This window comes from Rhinopithecus bieti, unplaced genomic scaffold, assembly GCF_001698545.2.
Source record: "Rhinopithecus bieti isolate Rb0 unplaced genomic scaffold, ASM169854v2 scaffold_33935, whole genome shotgun sequence".
NCBI classification, from domain to species: domain Eukaryota; kingdom Metazoa; phylum Chordata; class Mammalia; order Primates; family Cercopithecidae; genus Rhinopithecus; species Rhinopithecus bieti.
In genome coordinates, this window is record NW_016814646.1 from 420731 (window position 1) to 429229 (window position 8499).

The following is an 8499-nucleotide window of genomic DNA, read 5'->3' on the forward strand; positions in this document are numbered from 1 at the left end:
AATGTTTTGTTTCTATTTTCTAGAACAGTTTAAATAGTGTTGTCAGTTTAAATAGTGTTGTCGATTGTTATTAGCCAACTACAGGAAACTCTTTTCTTCCTTCAATTTCTCATCATAGTGGAAGCAGAGAAATAAAAGTATCAAGTTCTGAGTGTTGGAGTTCAAAGATCCCAGTCTACATTTAAGACAAGAAACACTTTAACAGGGCACATAAATAAGCATGAGTCTCCTACCACCATATTCCTGACTCCAAGTTCTAAAGAGTCTCCTATCAGGAGAGGCCCTCTCTTTGTCTCTCTTTACCTGTTCTCTCTGTATCCCCTATTGAGGTGGGGAGGAAGCAGTCACAGCAAACACTGGGAGCATCTCTGAGAGTCAAGTACCTCCCCATTCCCATGTGAACCCCCACTTAGACCCTTTAGCTCCTAAAGGAGAGGGAGGATGATGATGATCCCCCAGGAAATATTGGGGATCTCAGACTACACGAGATCTGTACTGTTTCAGGTTTGGTTGGTCCTGGAAGATGCTGAGTCCAAAAGAGCTCCTCAGCCCTACACAGTATGGAACCACTGAGTAAAGAAAGCCTCTGCCCAGTGTCTAGGAGGGCTGGAGTGACCCAGACTCACACAGGGCCACTTTCCATCTTAAGCAGGAATGATGGAGTGGCCAAATGTTTTTCTTCCTAGTGGTCTGAGTGCTGTGAAGACTGCAGAGGTCTCGTGGTTAAGAGAGGGAATTAGGCAGAGGACAGTGAATCATATGATTGGAAGCCAGATAAGGCAACCCAGGACTCAGCAGGTGACATTGTGGGGGGATTGCTATACTTGGGGTTATACAAATGCCAAGCAGCCCAGGAGGGAGAGAGCTGGATACAGCTCATGGCACCATACTGTGAGTACACTAAATTAAGCTCTTGAAAGTAAATGTTATACCAAAAAGAAGGAGAGAAAGGGAGGAAACAATGAAGGGAATTACATATACCAGAAAATAATCATTTTTCTGCTATAATGGGGGCCCTGAAATACTGTGGTTATTGAAATCGATTTCAGTGTGGTTAGGTTGAACTACAGAAAATGAACAGGACATTTTCACAATGCCTGATAATGCATAAAAACAGAGCTATTAATGTGGTTTGGAAATTTTGTAAATGGCATAATGATATGGAAATTATATGTTCCTTGACGATTTTACAAAATATTTATAAAAATATTTTTTATAAAGCTGTTTGGGTCTTATTTTGGTCAGGGGCCATTTTCATTCTTAATAAGTTTTCCATTTTCTCCCATGACTATTGATATACTTAGGTTTCCAATATTTTTAATCAATTTGAACTTTTACATTTTCTTAGAAATTAGAAACATCCATTTTATCAAGATTTACAAATTTAATACCATCAAGTTATCACTGGTACTATTCTGTAACATCTGTCATTTCATCTGTCTCAGTGGTAGAATTCCTAATTTCTAAGAAAAATTGTCTTGGGCCACACATAAAACACACTAACACGAATAATAACTGATGAGCTTAAAAAATGCAAAAAATATTTTCACAATGTTTTCAGCAAGTTTGTGAATTTGTGTTGGGTCACTTACAAAGCTGTCCTGTGGTCCAAGACAATTCTTCCAGTGTGGCCCAGGGAAGCCAAAAGATTGAACACTTCTGCTGTAGAGCCTGAAAACCTAAAAACTACATTTCCCAGATCCCTTTGAGGCAGGGTTCTGGCCACAAATTCGAATCCAGCTGTTGTTACTGCCTGTCCTAGTTACAGAATACCGAGTTTTTCTGCAAGAGCAAAGCCAAGTCGTGGGTGGCAAGAAGGAAGACGCAATGCTAGCAGTGGTTTCTTTTGATCCATCTCTGCTTCTTGGATAAAAATCTCTGATATTACTTTCTTGAACTTTGTTGTTCCAGTGGTAGCCTCCTAAATCTGCATCTTCTTGATTCTGTCACTATAGAAACTTGCAGTACAGTTCAGCAATGTTTTTTGGGAGTAAGCCCTGAAGGCACAGACAAAAGCCTGATTTTCCAGCTCTTCCTACAATTTTGTAAGTACCAAATTTACTGTATTAAATCTATTTATATTTAAAGTGGTTAAAATATTATGATTCCTAAAGCTAATTGCTAAATAATTCCCTACTATTTTATAATTCATTAATATCTGGTTTATCTTTATTTATTTATTTCCCTGTAAAGTTTTCCACTGTTATTCTTCTTGGTTCTTAGATATAAGATTTAGTTCCCTTTCTTTCTTTCCTTCCTTCCTCCACCCTCCCTCCCTTCCTCCCTTCCTTTATTTCTTTTCTTGTTAGGAGTAAAAGCATTAAACACTGCATTTTTCTCTGAGAATAGTTTTGGAGTCAACCCATATTTTGATATGTAGTACTGTTATTGCTAATGTCTAAATAGTATATAATTTTAGGTTTGATTTCCTCTTTTAAACAATAATTATTTGGCAAAATATTATTTCTAAAGGATTAAACAGCCCCTCTTCCTTTTTATTTTTTGTTGCCTTTTGTTTATCTAGTTTTGTTGCATTGTGGTCAGAGATATGGCTTTCTATCTTTTGGAAATCGTCATGTTTTACGAAACATAATCAAATTTTGTAAATTTATAGATGCTCTTGGCCCTGAAAATTTTATTCATTCTTTGTAGACGCAAATCAACTTTATTTATATTTTGTATGTTTTAAATTTTTTGCCTACTCAAAATAAATTATCTCACTTGTATTTCTACCAATTTCTTCTTTTATTCAAACAGCTTTTGCTTGATATGAAGGTTCATTAATTCAAATTTTATTATGAATTGTCCCTTTTAATTTTGTAAAATTTGTTTCATGTGACTGGCTTTTCCGCCATCAAATCCATTTATTTCTTATACTTATTACTCTTTCTTTTGTTTGCATTTGCCTAGTATTTTCCATATTCTGTAGACTTATTACATCATTTTGTTTTATGTATATTTATTTGTAAATAGCATATATTAATAGAGAACTTTTGCGTGTAGATCTATTTAATCAATAATATGTTTTATCTTCTTTCTTTTTTATAATACATTAAGTGTATATAGTATGCTTTTTATTCTATTCATATAGGCATAATATCTCAAAAATATTACAGATTTTGTTCAAGGCTGCCACAATAAAGTAAATGTCACAATAAAATGAGACTTTTTTTGTTTTGTTTTCCAGTACATTGAAAAGTTGTGTTGGCCGGGCGCGGTGGCTCAAGCCTGTAATCCCAGCACTTTGGGAGGCCGAGACGGGCGGATCACGAGGTCAGGAGATCGAGACCATCCTGGCTAACATGGTGAAACCCCGTCTCTACTAAAATACAAAAAACTAGCCGGGCGACCTGGCGGGCGCCTGTAGTCCCAGCTACTCGGGAGGCTGAGGCAGGAGAATGGCGTGAACCCGGGAGGCGGAGCTTGCAGTGAGCTGAGATCCGGCCACTGCACTCCAGCCTGGGCGACAGAGCGAGCCTCCGTCTCAAAAAAAAAAAAAAAAAGTTGTGTTTATATTACTGTGGACTACTAAGTATGAAACAGCATTACGTCTTCTAAAAATGTACATTACTTAAATTTAAAAATATTTTATTGCTAATAAGAAATTAAATTAAAAACTCTAATAATCATCTGAGCCTTTAGCGAGTCATAATATTTTTGCCAATGGAGGGTCTAGCCTTGATGTTGATGGTTGCTGATTGGTCAGGGTAATGATTGCTGAAGGTTGGGGTGGCTAAGGCAATTTATTAAAATTTTAAAAAAATGAAGTTTACTGCATCTATTGACTCTTTCTTTCACAAAAGATTTCTCTGCAGCATGTGAGGTTATTTGACAGCATTTTATCCACAGTAGAACTTCTTTCAGAACTGAAGTCAATCCTNAAAACTCTAATAATCATCTGAGCCTTTAGCGAGTCATAATATTTTGCCAATGGAGGGTCTAGCCTTGATGTTGATGGTTGCTGATTGGTCAGGGTAATGATTGCTGAAGGTTGGGGTGGCTAAGGCAATTTATTAAAATTTTAAAAAAATGAAGTTTACTGCATCTATTGACTCTTTCTTTCACAAAAGATTTCTCTGCAGCATGTGAGGTTATTTGACAGCATTTTATCCACAGTAGAACTTCTTTCAGAACTGAAGTCAATCCTCTCAACTCTTGCTGCTGCTTTCTCAGCTGTTTACAGACTACTCTAAACCTTCTGTTGTCATTTCAACAACATTCACAGCGTCTTCACCAGAAGTGCATTCTGCATCAAGATTCCAATTTTTTTGCTCATCCATAAGAAGCAATTCCTTAAAGTTTTATCATGGGGCCAGGTGCAATGGCCTATAATCCCAGCATTTTGGGAAGCCAAGGTATACGGACCACTTGAGCTCAGGAGTTTGAGATCAGCCTGGACAACATGACAACATCCTGTCTCTACAAAAAATACAAAGACTAGATGGACATGATGACATGTGCCTGTGGTCCCAGCTACTTGAGGGGCTGAGGTGAGAGGATCGCTTGAGCTGGGGAGGTTGAGTCTGCAGTGAACCACGTTTGTGCCATAGCATTCCAGCCTGGATGACAAAGCAAGACCCTGTCTAAAAATAAAATAAAACAAAATAAAATAAAATAAAATAATGATTATCATTAGGTTGCAGCAATTCAGTCACATATTGAATTCTAACTCTCTTGCTATTTCCACCACATCTGCAGTTATTTCCTTGACTGAATCTTAAATCCCACAAAGTCGCCCATGAGGGTTGGAATCAACTTCTTTTTGAGACGGAGTCTTGCTCTGTCGCCCAGGCTGGAGTGCAGTGGCCGGACCTCAGCTCACTGCAAGCTCCGCCTCCCGGGTTCACGCCATTCTCCTGCCTCACCCTCCCGAGTAGCTGGGACTACAGGTGCCCGCCACCTCGCCCGGCTAATTTTTTTTTTTATTTTTTAGTAGAGACGGGGTTTCACCGTGTTAGCCAGGATGGTCTCGATCTCCTGACCTCGTGATCCGCCCGTCTCGGCCTCCCAAAGTGCTGGGATTACAGGCTTGAGCCACCGCGCCCGGCCGGAATCAACTTCTTCCAAACTCCTGTTAATGTTGATATGTTGACCACCCCCACAATGAATCATGAATGTTCTGAATGGTATCTGGAATGGTGATTTCTTTCCAGAAGGTTGTCATTTTACTTTGCCCAGATCCATCAAAGGAATCAGTATCTGTAACAGTTATAGCCTTACAAACAGTATCTCTTATGTAATAAGACTTGAAAGTTAAAACGACTCCTTGATCCATGGATGTGTTAGCGGGCATGAAAACAATGTTAATACCCTGTACTTCTCCATCAGAGCTCTTGGGTGACAGGTGCATTGTCAATGAGCAATAATATTCTGAAAATCTTCTTTCCTGAAGAGTAGTTCCAAGAGTGGGCTTAAAATATTTAGTAACCTATGCTGTAAACAGACATGCTATCATCCAGACTTTATTGTTCCATTGATAGAGCACAGGCAGAACAGATTTAGCACAGTTATAAAGGGCCCTAGAATTTTTGGAATGGTAAATGAGCATTGACTTACACTTCAAGTCACCAGCTACATTAGCCTATAACAAGAGAGTCAGTCTGTCCTTGGAAACTTTGAAGCCAGCCATTGACTTCTCCTCTCTAACTGCGAAAATCCTTGATGACAACTTCTTCCAATAGATGGTTGTTTCGTCTACACTGAAAATTTGTTGTTTATGTAGTCAACTTCATCAATGATGTTAGCTAGATCCTCCGGATAACTTGCTGCAGCTTCTACATCAGCACTTGCTGCTTCATCTTGCACTTTTATGTTATGAAGATGGCTTCTTTCCTTCAACCTCATGAACCAACCTCAAATCTATTTTATTTCATTATGCCTATATGAATCTCTTCCTCAAATCTATTTTATTTCATTATGCCTATATGAAAGGCATGCATATCTTTTTCCCCGTATTAAATATGACTTTTACATCACTGTCATTTTTTATTGTGTATTGTGTGATTTCTTTAGATTGTGTATTCAATCATGTGTTTTTCTTCTATTTATTCTCCTACCATTTTTTAGCTCTTCCATTAATTTTCTGAGCTCTTTTATCTCCAGATTTTCCTCCTCGGATGCCTTACTTTTTTATTGAACTCTTCCTTCTCTTATTAGAGGTCTTCTTCTAGAAAGGACATTGTACTGGTTCTCTATCGTTCCATAACAATATTATCACTAACGTAGTGGCTTAGGACCACACACGTGTTATCTCACAATTTCTATGGGTCAGGAGTCTGAGCATCACTTAGCTGGGTCTTCTGCTTTGAGGGTCTCACAAGGTTGCAATCAAGGTGTTAGTTGGGGTTGCAGTCTCATCTGAGGCTCAACTGAAGGATCTGCTTGCAAACTCAACATCGTTCCTGGCAGAATTCAGTTCCTGGCAGACTACTACACTGAGGGCTCAATTTCTTGTTGGCTATTGACCAGAGGCCGCACTCAGCTCCTTGACCTGTGGCTCTCTTCCTATGACATCTGGGAATATGGTAGCTTGCTTCTTCAAAGCCAGCCAGGATCACGATAGGCTACAATCTTATGTGATGTAATCACATGCACAAAATCATCATCCCTTCCTATTTGCACTGTATTCTATTGGTTAGAAATAAATCATAGGTCTTACAGTCAAGGAGGGGATGCAAGGATCTGAGCACCAGGAGGCAAGGGTTATGGGGGGTGATCTTAGAGTCTGCCCACCACAGTGACATTGTATGTAATTTCTTGAAGACTGTGTTAGTTTCCTAGGGCTGCCATAACAAAGTGGTTGACTTAAAACAAAAGAAATTTATTGATTTACAATTCTCAGGGCTAGAATTCTGAAATTAAGGTTTTGACATGGCTATGGTCCCCATGAAAGCTGTACGGCAGAAAACTTCCTTGCCTTTTCCTAAGCTTCTGGCAGCTCTTAGAAATCCTTGGTGTTCTGTGGTTTGTAGCTGCATCACCCCAATCTGCTTCCACTGTGACGTGACCTTTTTTCCTACGTGTGTCTCCATATGTCCTCTCCTCTTCTCATAGGATGCCAGTCACTGGATTTAGGGCGCACTTTAATACAGTAGGATCACACCTTCCTAATTGCATTTTCAAAGAAATCTTTCTTTTTTTTTTTTTTTTTTTTTGAGATGGAGTCTCGCTCTGTCACCCAGCCTGGAGTGCTGTGGCCGGATCTCAGCTCACTGCAAGCTCCGCCTCCCAGATTCACGCCATTCTCCTGCCTCAGCCTCCCGGGTAGCTGGGACTACAGGCGCCGCCACCTCGCCCTGCTAGTTTTTTGTAGTTTTTTTTAGTAGAGGCGGGGTTTCACCGTGTTAGCCAGGATGGTCTCGATCTCCTGACCTCGTGATCCGCCTGTCTCGGCCTCCCAAAGTGCTGGGATTACAGGCTTGAGCCACCGCGCCTGGCCAGAATTATTTCTTAATAAAGATTACATTCTAAGGTTCTGTGTAAACATAATTAGAAAGAGACACTATTCAACCCACTAGAGAGATTACAAGGAAGTATTTATTTTAACTCTTGGAATATTTAGTAGGTAATTTCCTTGCATTGTATTCTCTTCTTCTGCAGTTTATTTATGTTCTTTTTTTCCTTTTAAAATATATTCTTACATTCTGTCTTCTTTTTTTCTCATAGTAATAGAAATTACAGATTCACTCATCCTTTTCTGTTGCCTGTCTCTAACACAGAAACTGTAATCGCTAGCTAGTTATTTTCCTTGCCTTCCTTATAACTAGTGTTTGCCCAGAGACATGGTGCTTGTCAATGAGTTATTGACAAAAAATTCTGCATAGGAATGAAGAGTGACATGAGATTTCTGGTTCTTCTCTTCCTTTCCTCACTCTGCTTTACTTCTAGCAATCTCCGTGGCTCAGAGAATAGGCTGAAGGCTGTAGAGCTGACATACCAGCCTGGTTTCTTCTTTAGTTCCACCTCTCCTTTAAACTAGACATTCCACTTCTGAGGTTCCCCCAGGTTCAGATTTTGCTACTCTAGTCACAATTTTTCAGGATTGTTTCTTTGAGAGAAATCTTTGTTCTGCTCGAGATTGAAGAAGGCATGCTTTGGTTCTTGGCAATCAGCCTCTTTCCTCATTTTACTTTATTGCTGCTTCCTTTTTTGTAACTTAGGGTTGTATAATTTCCTTGTTTCATTGAAGATGAAGTTGGTTGTTTGGTTGGTTGTTTTTCCTACATTGTTATTTTTTATTTTTTCAGTATTGGTAAGTTTCAAGGGGAGGATCAAACTTTTAAAATATTTTATCTTGCCATCTTTAAAAGCCTCTATAAACTATCTTTAAGAATTTTAACATCATTATTTAACCTCTACTTCTATAATAGTCAGAATTGAAAGTAAAATATTCTATATTGAATTCTCTCTATTTAATATAATGAGTTTTGTAAATTTCACCTCAGTATCCCAAGTTCCCAAGTAACCCAAAGCTTTTTTTTTTTTTTTTTTTTTTTTTTT